The sequence below is a fragment of the Gopherus flavomarginatus genome, chromosome 14 (assembly GCF_025201925.1).
Source record: "Gopherus flavomarginatus isolate rGopFla2 chromosome 14, rGopFla2.mat.asm, whole genome shotgun sequence".
In the NCBI taxonomy this organism is placed as follows: Eukaryota; Metazoa; Chordata; order Testudines; family Testudinidae; genus Gopherus; species Gopherus flavomarginatus.
Genome location: NC_066630.1, coordinates 12,677,595 through 12,692,257, shown reverse-complemented (window position 1 = coordinate 12,692,257; position 14,663 = coordinate 12,677,595). Strand labels below are relative to the sequence as shown.

Below are 14,663 nucleotides of genomic sequence, written 5' to 3'. Positions count from 1 at the left end.
TTGCAGCGCTTTGGCTGAGCAAATTAGCCTGAAGTGTTGTGCCCTTGGCTGGCAAATCCTTTCAATCCAGTTGAATGGACAAAATGAATACCCAAATTGTTCCAATGTCTGTTATTCTCTTGTGTTTATCTGGTTGAGCTGTCAGTCAGGCCATTATAACTGTGGTGCACACTCAGATGCCTTGTCCACTCACAAAAGCCGAGTCTGTTGAGGATAAGCTAAACAAAACTGGAGAAAAACTCTTGACAGAGTTATGGGATCTGGCAAATGGCTCAGGTAAAAGCAGAAATAGGTTTCTGAGTGCTACAGATGTTTCTAATAATGTGTATAGTTTAAATGTATGATGCACTGTTGTTGTGTGTCTCTAGACAGTAAATAAGTGTTTGTAGAAAATTAGATTTGCATAGATATTCAAACATTCAGATACAGAAGGATTTTGTAACTTAAATGTAAATGTACAGAGCATTTACCAGAGGGAAAACTGTTTTGTGTAATTATCAGGAAAAAGAACACCATTACCAGCATAGTTTTGCCATGGTACATTGTTACAGTGGTCTGTCACATATGGTAATCCTGCCTGCAGCTGTGACCTATGCCAGGTCTTTCCGAAGGATAGTGGAGAGGGGGGGAACCCATAATCCATCTGGCCAATTGTTCAATGCTATTCATGGGCAAGGGAAAATTACTTCTTTTCCCCCAGGTTGAAGAGTTGATTTCCTGAAACATGAGATTTAATTACCACCACTTTATCATATGAAGCTATAAATGTTGGACCTACTTGCGATCACTTCTTTCAAGCCAATGGGTCTACGTGCATAAGTAAGGTAATCACATCTTGTTGTTGATATTAGTTATAAACCAGTTATAAGACCAGCTACTGTATTTGGCCCTGTGAGCACTTGGAATGGTGAATTCCCCACACTGGCTATATGCTAGATGAAGATATATTTCTTAGAAATGTAATTTTTTCTCCGGTACACTGAATTAGCAGTGTGACTCTTAGCAGTTTTTGAAACTAATTTGATGGAGAGGCATTAAAACCTGTTATCTGGATATGAAATATAACTTAAGTCCTTTTCATTCTTTAGCCTCGTCCTTGTATTTATAATTAACAAACTTAGCAGGGATTCAGTTTACAGCTCTCAGTCCTGCCAGGTCCAAAGATGTACCACTTGTCTGAACAATGAGGAACAACATAGCAGTATGTCCTCCCTTCCCAAAGAAAACCATTCAATACTTGTCTGTTCAAGAGTTTTCTCTGCGCGCGCACACACACACACACACACACACAATCTTAGTTCCTGCAACAGGGAGGGAAAAGTGGGTTTTATGAACGAGTTAGCTGCAATGAGACGGCTATAGCTGCAGCTACTCGTCAGTCTAACCAAGATGCAGAAGGAACTTTAAATAATAAATTGTAAAGTTTCATGTCTAGTTGAGGATTTATGAAGGATGTACAGTCTGTGCAGAAGTTGGTACTGAGAAAACATACCATAATGCAGCAACCTCTCTCTTGTCAGAGCATCTGTGTCTTCAAAATTCAAACCCCAGTCACCTTGTTGGCTGTGATGATAGCTGTATTTTTCATCAAATGCTTGTTAGTAAATGTAGAAGATCCCTAATATACAAATGCATTCATCCGGCAGGGATTTCAGCAAACTAGACTTGCAGAGGAGTACTCATGGAAAGTCTTGGGGACTTGCAGGTTGCTTATTTCTCATCAGCACTCAGAAGATAATTTGCAAATGTGCCATTTATCATTATGTACTCTGTAGAAGTAGATCCCCTGAATTGGACAAATTGATGAGTCTAATAAAGAAAGTTTTTCCCAAAATCTATAATTCTGGGTGTCTGTGAGTGTGTGTTCTTGTGTACGTACAAACACACACACACATATATCAGGGCTATCAAGAAATTAAAACAATCGCGATTAATCATGTGATTAAAACTATTAATTGTGATTAATCTTGTGATTAATTGCGCTGTTAAACAATGAGAATACCATTTATTTAAATATTTTTGGTTTTCAAATATATTGATTTAAATTACAATACAGAATAGAAAGATTACAGTGATCAATTTGTATTTATTTGTATTACAAATATTTTCGCTGTAAAAACAATAGAAATAGTATTTTTCAGTTCATCTCATAGAAGCACTGTAGTGCAATCCCTTTATATTGGAAATTGAACTTACAAATGTAGAATTATGTACAAAAAAAACCTGCATTCAAAAATAAAACAATGTAAAACTTTAGAGTCTACAAGTCCACTTTGTCCTACCTCTTGTTCAGCCAATTGCTAAGATAAACAAGTTCGTTTACATTTGCAGGAGATAATGCTACCCGCTTCTTGTTTACGTCACCTGAAAGTGAGAATAGGTGTTTGAATTGTTGTAGCTGGCATAGCAAGACATTTGCATGCCAGATGCACTCAAGATTTGTATGTCCCTTCATGCTTCAACCACCATTCCAGGGGACATGCGTCCATGCTGATGATGGGTTCTGCTTGATAACAATCCAAAGAAGCAGTGTGGACCCGACGCATATTCATTTTCATCATCTGAGTCAGATGCCACCAGCAGAAGGTTGATTTTCTTTTTTGGTGGTTCGGGTTTGGTAGTTTCTGCATTGGAGTTTTGCTCTTTTAAGACTTCTAAAAGCATGTGCCACACCTCCTCCCTCTCAGCTTTTGGAAGGCACTTCAGATTCTTAAACCTTGGGTCCAGTGCTGTAGCTATCTTTAGAAATCTCACATTGGTACCTTCTTTGGTTTTGTCAAATTTGTGTGAAAGTGTTCTTAAAATGAACAACATGTGCTGGGTTATCATCCAAGACTGCTGTAACACAAATGCTATATGGCAGAATGCAGGTAAAACAGAGCAGGAGACATACCATTCTCCCCAAGGAGTTCAGTGAAAAATTCAATTAACGTATTTTTTTAAATGAACATCATCAGCATGTCCTCTGGAATGGTGGCCAAAGAATGAAGGAGCATATGAATCTTTAGCATAATTGGCACTTAAATACCTTGCAATTCTAGCTACAAAAGTTCCATGCAAAAGCCTGTTCTCACTTTCTGGTGACATTGTAAATAAGAAGCAGGCAACATTATCTCTCATAAATGTAAACAAACTTGTTTCTCTTAGCAATTGGCTGAACAAGAAGTAGGACTAAGTGGACTGGTAGGCTCTAAAGTTTTATATTGTTTTGTTTTTGAGTGCAGTTATGTAACAAAAAAGTCTACATTTGTAAGTTGCACTTTCGCGATAAAGAGATTGCACTACAGTAATTGTATGAGGTGAATTGAAAAATACTATTTCTTTTATCATGTTTACAGTGCAAATATTTGTAATAAAAAATAATATAACGTAATCAGTGTTGTAATTTAATATATTTGAAAATGTAGAAAAACATCAAAAATATTTAATAAATTTCAGTTGGTATTCTATTGGTTAACAGTGTGATTAAAACTGTGATTAATCGCTATTACTTTTTTATCACAATTAATTTTTTGAGTTAATTGTGTGAATTAACTGTGATTAATCAACACCCCTAATATATAATTTAGAGACAGGAAGTAGAAAGTCTCCAGCGCTGCTGTTAAGATCATTGATTTCTGTGTCAAGGGACAGTAGGTTGAGATTGTCTGGCATCAGATATGAAGATGTGTATTTTGAATAAATCAAAGTAGAACGTGCTACACATGTGTGGCAGCATATGCCACCAGGGAAAGGGACCAGTAGGCTGGCTCTTCCCTCCTGTCTCTGGAAACCTTTAAGATTTCTGGGAAGCCAAGAAAGCCACCTAAAGTCATTTCCCTGGAGATAATAGAACTTGACTTCATGGTAAGTTCGCATCTCTCAGACCACAAGACTGTGAAGGGTCTATGGCAGAATTTTTCCAGATGAGGAAACCCAAGACAGCAGGATCGCTTGATCTTATGATTCCTCCTAACATGCATTGCTGTCTTCCACTGAATTTGATTATCCTTTTTTGTATTTATAACTGAATTTTACTGGAAATGATCTTAAAGTAACAGTACTAATAAGATCAGCCTGAAACCTTAGTTTCTTTTTTCTCTTCCGACATTCAGCGTGTAAGGTCCTTGAGACTTCTTTTGCAGATTTTATTTTTTATTTAAATAAAAGTTGTAAGGAGTCCATTTGTCAAATCACCATATGTATCTAGCATTGCTGTGAGCATAACAAAGGCTGTGGTGTACTGTTGCCCAGCAGAGCCAAGAGACCATGCAAAGTTATTGATAATTGATTCAATTTTCTATAGGTTAAAAAGTAGCTTTTCCCTCCTAGTGTGAAGGTAATGGGTTTTGTCTGTAGAAAGATGATAATCCTATGAACCACTTCTACGCTCTCTATTAGAGAATAGTACAGCTTGCACTTGAACAAAATGCCCATGTCAACTCAGCTTTTTAAACACTCATCTTAAAAAAAGTCTTCAAGGACCAGGAAGGTTTTCCTGAGACTTCAAGTTAAGTTGGAGGAAATGAAAAAGTCACGAAGCTACTGTCAATTAAAGTGTTTTTCCTGATATACCTACCCTGGAAAAAGCATCTTCACACATGAAAGCTGTTTTCTTTCCATTAAAAAGTTTTCATTGCATTTGGTTTCCATAGAGACTAACGTAGCAGGGTTTTTTCCCCACTGCATTAAGGCATGAACATTTGGTGTGCTTTATTTCCCAACAATGTTCTTCAAAAGACTCTTGGTTTATTAAAAAGAATTTTAAAAAGAGAACTAAATTGAAACCTTGCAACAATATCTGTATGCGGGAGACGACTTGATTTACAAGCTTAGGTAATTTCATTTTTGTTCACACTCCTCCAATTGAAAGGCTACCTCAAACAGCATTACAGCAATGAAGGAAAGAGATGGGGAATTTATCAAGCCATTTATCAAATTATTTTCACAGTCTATCAAAGTTACAAACACACTAAAGAGGAAACACAAAGGGTATGTTCAAACAGGAAAGCGTAGCAGAGCGAGCAGGGTCTGCAGGGTACCTTTCTACCACAACCACAGAGCAATTTGAATGGGCTGATGTAACAACTATCTATAAACTAAATCCTGAGCGCTGTAGACATTGGATAATTATTTGATGAAGCAGATATTTGAGAAAATGAAATATAAAAACCAATTAAGCAAAAGAGAGATCAGCGCAAGGAGGGTGAAATTCACCTCTCTGCAGAAGGCTTGTGTAATGTCTGTAAGTCTCACTCAAACCCTGGAAACAGGGCTTGAGTAGCACTTAAGCGGTGCAGGTCCTCTGCACAGCGGTGAATTGCATTCAGGGAGAGAAAGAAGGGAGGTTGAGAGAGAAGGGCAATGCACATGCTTCAGAGAAAACAGCTCTAAACTAAGCATCCTCAACAGCAGGTCTCAACAGATGATGATGTTGACAAAGAAGGAAAAAGGAAAACAAAAAACAACTGAGATTGAAGGAACCAGTCTAGTAAGAAATCTTTAATTTCTAGTCAGCTTTAAAGGGTTTGAGAAGGTTGATTTTTTTTTTAACAAACCAGTTCAAGTACATGCCTTCAGATTATAAAAGTACCTGAAATTGCCTAGAATATCAGCATGCATAGCTTGTTAGTATTTACATATATTTACACAGGAAAACAAGAGAAAGATCTACAGTTATTTACAGTCTACATAGGAGGAGAGAGAGGCAGCATAATTGTATTTCCTAAAATACAGTAGTTGAATAGTCAGCACATGCATATTAAGATATATTTGCATGATAGAACGCAAACGTTTTAAGACATACCTTTTAAATTCTCTATGCTAAGGTATAGCATAATAAAGGTAATTTTTTGTTTTGTTTCTATTCTATTTGCATCAAGTGCTTTAAAATGTTCACTAACACAGCGGCAGCGTTATTTACCCTGGCAATTAAAGCAACAGTACACACAATAATTTCCTACTAACTAGCAACAAGCTGCTGGTGAATGAAATATCTATTGTTTCTCATTATCCATTGACCAACATACAGGGATCTCTCCTTGTAAAGGCAGTGCCTAAGCTATCACCATTAATTATAGAAGTAATATAAATGAGACTCTACAGTATGTGCTAAATGAAATATTAACAAGGCCAGTGTCTTTGAGCCTGAAAGATGCACTAACAGGGCTCACTTTACAGCAGGCTATCTATGAAAATCACGCGTACATAATACAGGAGTGCTTGGCATATAGCGCTAAGCCTAGACAGTAGAGGCCTGTTTACTAGATCTGTATTATTGCAACATACATTCCCTTAATTAGTTTCTGGAAGACAGTTAATAGTTAATTTCTAATCATGATATGTCCCCGTCATAACACCCTGTGGGTTTTTTTCCAATGCATTTTAGTGCCGAGCTGTATATATGTGTATCAACAGACAAAAATCAGTCCTTATCTTTAAAACCTAAACACACAGCTTTTTACATACTTGTCCTGAAAGGTCACTTGCTCAAAAAGCATATTGCTGTTTGTTTTTTTTCTCTCACATCTGAAATCATATTCAGGCTAAAATGATTCTGTACAAAATAAGAGAGGAAGCCCATGGTTGGTTTCTTCTGTACTTTGATGACATTCTTTGCAATACTATGCATGAAATAGGTCTTAATTCTCACTAGTAATAGTATTAAAAGGCTATATAAATATATACAGCATATACAGGATTTTATGTATACGTACATTTATATAAAGTGTGTGTGTGTGTGTATATATATATATACATAATTAACGTTAGGTACAGCAAAAATTTAAAGCAGTTCAAGTCAACATAAATTATTGATTGAAACCATGTGTCAACAAATTCTTCATTTCCAATTAGCTTTCAGCAGTCACATATGTCTGAGCATCAACGGACCCTATTCTGAATGTTTTAGTTACAGCAGTGTATCTGATGTTTCTTTGTGGTAAGTTACATGTGTTACTGACAAGAATTCTGTGTGTCAAATACATGTTTGCTCATTAATATCTGGGCCTGGTTTGATTGGCTGTATATTTCAGTGTGATTTCCAATATGTTCTTGGGGTTCCCTTTTTGACCAATTGAATGTTTTGTGCAATGTACTCCTTACATGGGGTTATGGTACAGATCCAAAAGCTCAGAAAACAGGTGATGGGAGCTTTACTCTGATATTGCTGCCTTTGATGCCTAAGAGTGACAGCTCCTTGGCACTTTGCCCTGAGTGCCAATGGCCACTTTTGAGAAATGGAACAAGGAGTACACTTTTTGGATATGAATGTACCAAGGTCAACCTAAGCTTGTCCCTGCTCCAAAATGGAATAAAACAAACAATGCTGGTTCTCCGACAGTAACTCTCAAATCCCAAGTACAGGGAACAATCTGAAGTAGCTAAGCACTATGATACAACAATAATAGACAGGAAGGAAGAATCATCATGTCCATAGTCATCAGTGGGGTGGAATAATAATTTTTAAAAATCAGGTGAAAACAGTGCATAATATTTTGGAGACAAAAATTAAGCAGGGTTGGACACTGTGAAAGGCTGAGCCCTGTTAAAATGCCAAATCAGCAAGCCCTAAAGTACTCTGCTGCTGCATTGTCACATTGTCTCCCTTCACAAAGTAGTTAAAGATCAAGGAAATAGTTTTCGGAAACAGATCACCCACTTTAGTAAGATATTTAGAAAGAGGAAGAGTTACATTTTGGGAAATAAGTAACTTGCTATAAGTATCCCCTATGCAATTTGGCCCTTTGTAATTTATGCAAAGGTGATGGAGCAGTGAACCCATCGAACATCTTCGTTTGTGCTTTTTCCTTTTCTGTCATCTACTTTTGGGATGCTCACCTGTACTTCAGCTGACAAGTTTCTCAGGAGACACACACGTTTGTATGAGGGAGAGCATTGCTAAGCTCCCTTTTCCGTTTGAGTTGGGCAAAAGACCCGTTGGGTGGGAGTGAGATCAGAATAGGGCCCAATGTTGCAAAGGATTTAGGATTTCATATTGCGGAACAGTGAGGTTTCTACAATAAAGAAAAATGTGTATGTTAAACATGTCTTTTATCAGATATTTTGCCTACCTGGTTCTACATCTTCTAAGCACTTTAATCATAGTTTATAATATACTTTACACTTAGTGCTTTTCATCCAAAGATCTCAAAGCACTTTACAGACACAAATTAATCCTCACAACAGCCCTGTGAGGTGGGTAAGTAATATTACTCCTCCCATTTTACAGTTGTAGAAACTGAGGTGCACACAGATTACATGACTTGCCCAAGTTCACACAATGAGTCAGTGTCAAGGTCAGGAATACAGCCTGGGTTTCCTGACTTTCAGTCCAATGCTGAATTTTGCTATGGAATAAGGGTAGGCAATCTTTGTTTGACCCGGGATGTTGGAAATATGTCGTTTTTAAAAACAACTCATTGACATTATTAATATCATATTGACTGTTGCATAACACAAACACCAAAGTGCTATTATCAAAATACATTTATTGCAATGGAAACATTTTCTTTTGCAAAGTTAAAACCTAGAGTGTAGTTTAAATATAACTGAATATACTGAATACTATTGAAATAATCACTTGGTCTTAATTCCTCAGCGGTAAAAAACAAATTCTCTTTTGTGAACTGCTGCAGTTTTACTATTCAGGGAATATAAAGTATTTATCTGCTATAATATATGTAAAGTGTGCAGAGGTCTTAGCGACTGTATGTAAAGTAACCACTTGAAACCAACTAAGAAATACTTTGTCAGTACAGAAGCCTTTCTACTTGGAGTCTTTGTTGTAAAATATTTTGGAGAATTAATTGAAAAGGAATGGATCAGAATAAATAAGCAAATCTTATAGATTTTAGTTTAAGTACTGCATTATCTTTTAAGAGACTACACTGGTTGATACAGAGGTTTTCTGAGGAAAAAGAGATTGCTGCAATTTCTCTGATACTGATGTGGTTCAATGAGACCTTTGAAAAGGTTGTAATTACAGAGCCGGTTCAGGTCAGGTTTTCTTGCTGGCTGTTGGGTATAGGTAGCACCTTGAGTGAAGTGATTCTTATTTGTCATTCAGTCAGACCTGGCAGTTCAGAAGTGGCATTTTTTGATTACAGATATGGTTTCAATTTACCATATTCACCCAAGTCTCTACTTCACATTTCTCTATTGAAGAAACAACCCGGGAGTCCTATTTTTTTTTTTTACATTAATACATATATTCTCAGGCCAACAGTGTCATTTGGGGAGTGCTATGGGTTGGAGTACTGTAGACAGAGGTAAGCAGTTCTGATATAATGCCATGTATGAGATTAAAAACTGTACGCTGCATTGTACAAGAGAGAACCATCTGAACACCACACCTACTACCCTTTGGCAGCAACAGCGTGCATTTGAAAGAGAAATGTATTACTTGTAAAAGTATTCTTAAAAGTTTATTTTGATTGGTTTTGATTTTTACCCAGGAGGCCAATTAGTCTTGTCATCTAATAAGGAGACCTTGGTTACAATGCGAAATATAGCAAATAAGGTCCTAGGCTGAGTTCCCTCATTTCCCACTGGTTTCCACAGCAGCTGATGCCACTCAGAAACTCTCAAGATTGGCCTTTAAAGGTGCTTCAGGACATTGGGAAATCCAGGAGGCCAAATGAATTGCTGATGAGGAGTAATGATTTATAATTGCTAATGTTTATAGAGACTGCTGCTGCTGTGTCCATTGGTTGTTTTAGGCTATGCACACATGGACTTGTGAATCATACAAAATGAATACCAATTTGTACTTACTATTTTAAACATTTTTAATGTGGTAACTAGAGAAGGGAATGGGTGTATATTAAGAGGAACGTGAACTAAAATCCAAGTTCTGGACATCCTTCCCTTTGGGGTTACTAGAAATTCAACCCTAGATTCAAATTTTGTGACTTGAGCCACAAAGCCTCTTCTTTGAAGTTGCAGTCACAAACGTCACATTCCCAACGATCTACAGCATGCTTTTGTGCAGGCAGGCAGTCTGGGTTGGCATGTATGTTTCCAGGAATACATCATGAAGTTCAACCTAGTTTGCATGTGCAGAACCAGGGTTGTAAAGAAATGATTGGCCACGTTTTCAGCTACTGATTTACCCGAGCTGAAGAGATGGCTATATGTGTGTATAAAATTGTAACAGCAGTTTTAGAGTCACATTAGAAAATGTGAAGTTGATCATTCGGGAGGTGATCTCCCTACACGTTATTTTCCAACTAGGATTCATACAATAGGCCTTTCCTAATGAATCAGTAATTACCCAGGGCAGAGATACCAACAGATAAACTACAAAACATGTTTCCACCATCTACCAGAATGGCTTTAAGCTCCATTATAAGTGTGTTATTCAGAGGCATGGAGAGGGCATGAAAAGTACCATTTATTCCATGATGTGGAATATGTGCTTATTACCTCATCTCTCCACTGCTGTATAATAAATTATTCCAGTCTAGGTGGCATGGTCACAATGCAGCTGTATTAATCTGCTGTTTTTTGCATCTTGAAAGTGTTTGCTTTGCCTAATAGACCTGAGATGAATAACAAGGAAAGCTTGAATAGTTTTAAGGGAGCACTTGCCTTTTCATATTACCAGAGCTGCTTGCTTTGAATCTGGATTTTGTCACAAGTATTTGCCTCTCTTACAATGTTGAATTCACGTTTCCAGTGACCACCTTTCAAAATGCACTATGTCACACTTGCCCTTAGGATATTTGCATACAAACCCTTACTCTTAATTGTTCATTACAAAAAAAAAAAAATCAAATCTTTTTCAAATAAGTTGCAGTGTTTGGTGCTATTGGTATGCCATTAATACTGTTTAGAATGGTGCTATTTATTTGTGGTTGATGAATATATGGGTTATGACTTTTGTTTCTTTTATTTATATGCTTCATTTTTAAACCTGCTTCAGAACGGGACTCTAATTTTAGGAAATAAACATGAAAATAGACAAATCTGAAACCTAAACATTAACTGTATACCATGTTTTCTTATCAGGAACATAAATAGTAAGTTAGAATACTAATGGGTGCATTATATATATTAATGAGGTTTTGTACCATATTCTATCTATCAAGAACTCCTTTTATTTTACCATTAAGATACTCGATTTTCATTTGTATTCAGTGCCATCAGGTACAAATTGATAGCTAGCAGTTAGCAAATAAATGCCTATGAACATTTTTATCCCAACAAAGGATTTTGGAAGGATGGATAATTTAGATCTTTGAGGCTCAAGTATAAATAAACAGAAACTGCTTTATAAATCCCACCCTGCTGTAGTTTGATTGTACTGCAAATCTGACAAATGATTTGTGAAAGAGAATGATGAACCCTTATTACCAAGACACTCTTTAACTTAAGCCAAAACAAGATTCCCGGGTAATTTTATATACACTATAAAGATTGATGGCATGGGACTAGCCTGGCAGCTTTCAAATGTTTGACTGGATCGGAAATGGCATTCAGGCATGATTAAAGATTCAACTCGGCTTCTCAGAAATTCTTTATCCTGTGTACTCATCATTCTAACTCACTGCCTTTGTTACAGGTTAAAGATGGTTGACCCCCCAGCTTTGGTGATTAGCACCACATACAACTGACAGTCTTCTGATTTAAAAAAAAGTGATTAGGTTGCCCAGACCTTCTATCATTGTTTATAAGTTTTCTTTTTAAATCACAATAGATCATGGATGTTTGTGACAACTGACAACTGTTTAAGACTTTTTTTAATGGAGTTGTTAACATTAATTCTTTTATATGGTACGTTAGTCTGTTTCAAATTACGTACTGACATGGCACAAACCGCTTTGGCATTGAAAGTCATTCAACGGTGATTAAAGTGCTCTTTTGAGCAGTTTAAGAATGTTTCATCTTGTATCAGCAGTATGGAATTGTTTACTAATTAGATTCCCTGACATCCTGTTTTGTCTTATGCTGATGATATGTGAACCAGAAAGCTGATGAGCAGAAAATTAAAACTTGTTATTAAACTGTCATATAATGGCTTACCATATAAAGTGTCACTTAGATGACTGTGTTGGTGAAGGATAAGCAATGTTTGCTGAGAAAAAAGTGTCCTCTCAATCTCTTTAAATATGTGTGGCTGTGTTGGCATTTTGAGGGCTCTGTATTATAAACCCTTCCTAAAGCACATGGGGTTCCAGCTGGATTTAAATGGATACTTTGTCCCCTCAGGGCCTTCTCACTCAGTAGGGCCACATGGTCTAGTGGCCTGAGCACAAGACAAAGCCAGGAACTCATTAGTTCAAATCACCTTTTTGACATTGACTCCTTCTGTAGCTTTGGGCTATGCCTCTGTGCATATGTCCACACTGCAGCTAAGTGCCCATGGCTGGCCCATGTCATCTGACTCGGGCTATGGGGCTGTTTAATCGCGGTATAAATGTTTGGGCTCCTGCCTCCCCGTGGATCTCAGAGCCCAGGCACCAGTCCAAGCCTGAACATCTACACCGCACTTAAACAGCCCCATAGCCCAAGCCAGCTGACATGAGCCAGCCATGGGTGTTTAATTGCAATGTAGACCTGAGGTATGTCTCTGTTTCCCTACCTGTTGAAATGTGGACAGTAATACTGGTGTGCCTGTAGGGATGTTCTGAGCTTTAATTACTTAGTGCGTTGCTCTGAAGATATCAATGCTAAATATTATTAGTTTCACCCACCACGTTGTTTCCTTCTGTGGCATAAATATGATTTAACTTCCTATCTTAAGGTCAAAAAAAAGTATTGTTCTCTGGATGATAAAGCTGCTGTGCTCATTTCTCCAGAACAGCCCACATAATGAGCACAACATTTAGAAGTTGGTGAAGTAGCACTTGACCCAAAAGCAAATGGCACATTGCTCATAGTAAGAAACAATGGAAGCATTAAATGGTAAAATATTGCAGTCTTCCAGCTGCACGTCCTTTATCTTCATTTCAAATAAAGATGCCCGTGCACCAGCACTCATGTTGTGTTCACTTGGAGCTTAGCTTGTGTCAGGTTTACAGGATCAGACCCTGGACTGGTATCTACCAGTTACATTATGGGATATTTGGCCCCTATTAACTACTGAAGATTTTGTTAAAAAGTGAGTTAAAAAATCATAAACTATAATAAACTTCCATTTTATGAATGAGCTCATTTCTGACTGAATCTAGTCTGAGCTAGCTAGAAAGCAGCTTTTCAGACACAGTATAGTGATTAGTCTTTGGCATTGAGCACATAAGTTTTATTTGACTCTTATGAAAAAATCCTATGGGATTAAATACAAAAACAATAACTTTCTATGGGTGTTTTGAACCACTCTATGCAATGGGATAGAATGATCATGCCTAGGCTGTGCAACGCTACAGAGAGCCTATAATTATCTATAAATTATATTACTTTTATTAAAAAGGAGTACTTGTGGCACCTTAGAGACTAACAAATTTATTTCAGCATGAGCTTTCATGAGCTACAGCTCACTTCTATGCATCCGAAGAAGTGAGCTGTAGCGCACGAAAGCTTATGCTGAAATAAATTCGTTAGTCTCTAAGGTGTCACAGGTACTCCTCTTCTTTTTGCGGACACAGACTAACATGGCTGCTACTCTGAAACATTACTTTTATTGTAATTGCTAGAGAACCATATTACATTGTGGTAGGTATTATTGCTATTAGATTCTACCAAACACATTTATAGGCATTGTTTCATGATTTGGTTTAATAAAAACATTTTAATATTTAGCAATTTAAACTGAAAAGGTTCTTTTGGTCCAGAAATAGCAATCTTATTTTTCCTCATTGTACTAGCCAATATTGGTGTTGTTCCAGCAGACCCTTTCTAAGTCATCATTCTCATCTTATTCCCATTTTGAGTGAAGAATATGGCCCCTAACAACAACTTAAGATGCCTTTCTTTGCCATGCTACATAATCTGAGAGCAAAGGAGAAACCTAACTTGAGGAGAATTCAAGCCTCTTAAACTCAAAGCTGCTATTGAAAGATGAGAACATTAAATATGTGGTTTGGTTGCCACTCCACCACTGGCTGATTTGTTAGTAGCATTGTGAGATGTCACAGTTACAACCATTGGAACCAAGAGAAGAAAATAATTTGGAGGAAAAGAGAGCAAAGCCCATTCTTGCCCCCTATCAAATACCATTTCAGTAACATCTATTTTCTCTTTAGTTACCTTTTCTATCATACTCAATAGCCTCTCTATTCTGATTCTTAATTAGTTGCCACAGAAAGGTCTATGATATACATAAATAATCACAAGATGCTGGATAAACTGTATTGTTTTTAAATTAGAGCTGCGTACATGGTGTTTCGCGATGAGCTCCAGCCTATTATTTCTAATTATAGCTGGCAAAGCAAAGTGGTTTCTTGCCCTCTTACAGCTTTTCTGACAGAGCTTTGCCAATCCTGATGCACTCACACACTCACTAAAAAGTTATGGCCTCAACTGTTAATCCCTCAGCTTTCCATCGGAAAAATTCAAAGCGATCAATTTTCCTCATTGGAGCTTAGATTTTGGAATAATAATAATAATAAAGCTGCTTCCACAGCTATAATCTATTTCTTAGTGATTTATAAGATGCTAGAAGTAGGTCTTAGAAGGATGGCAAAACCACTGGAAAGCACTGAATCGCTGCAAATTAAGAACTACACTCTCTGTGCGCAGTAGAT

General features: G+C 37.1%; 1 protein-coding gene across 2 annotated transcripts in view; it reads left to right on the top strand.

Moving 5' to 3' along the window:
- WWOX (WW domain containing oxidoreductase) overlaps nucleotides 1-14,663 on the top strand; it is a 696,419-nt gene that overhangs the window by 679,910 nt on the left and 1,846 nt on the right. Inside the window, exon 9 of one of the 2 annotated variants that reach the window (XR_007769336.1) lies at nucleotides 701-824. The exons of the other annotated variant lie outside the window; for it this stretch is intronic. The gene's annotated coding sequence lies outside the window, so the exon portion shown is untranslated. The remainder of the gene's footprint in view (nucleotides 1-700; nucleotides 825-14,663) is intronic. 2 annotated transcript variants of the gene reach the window in all.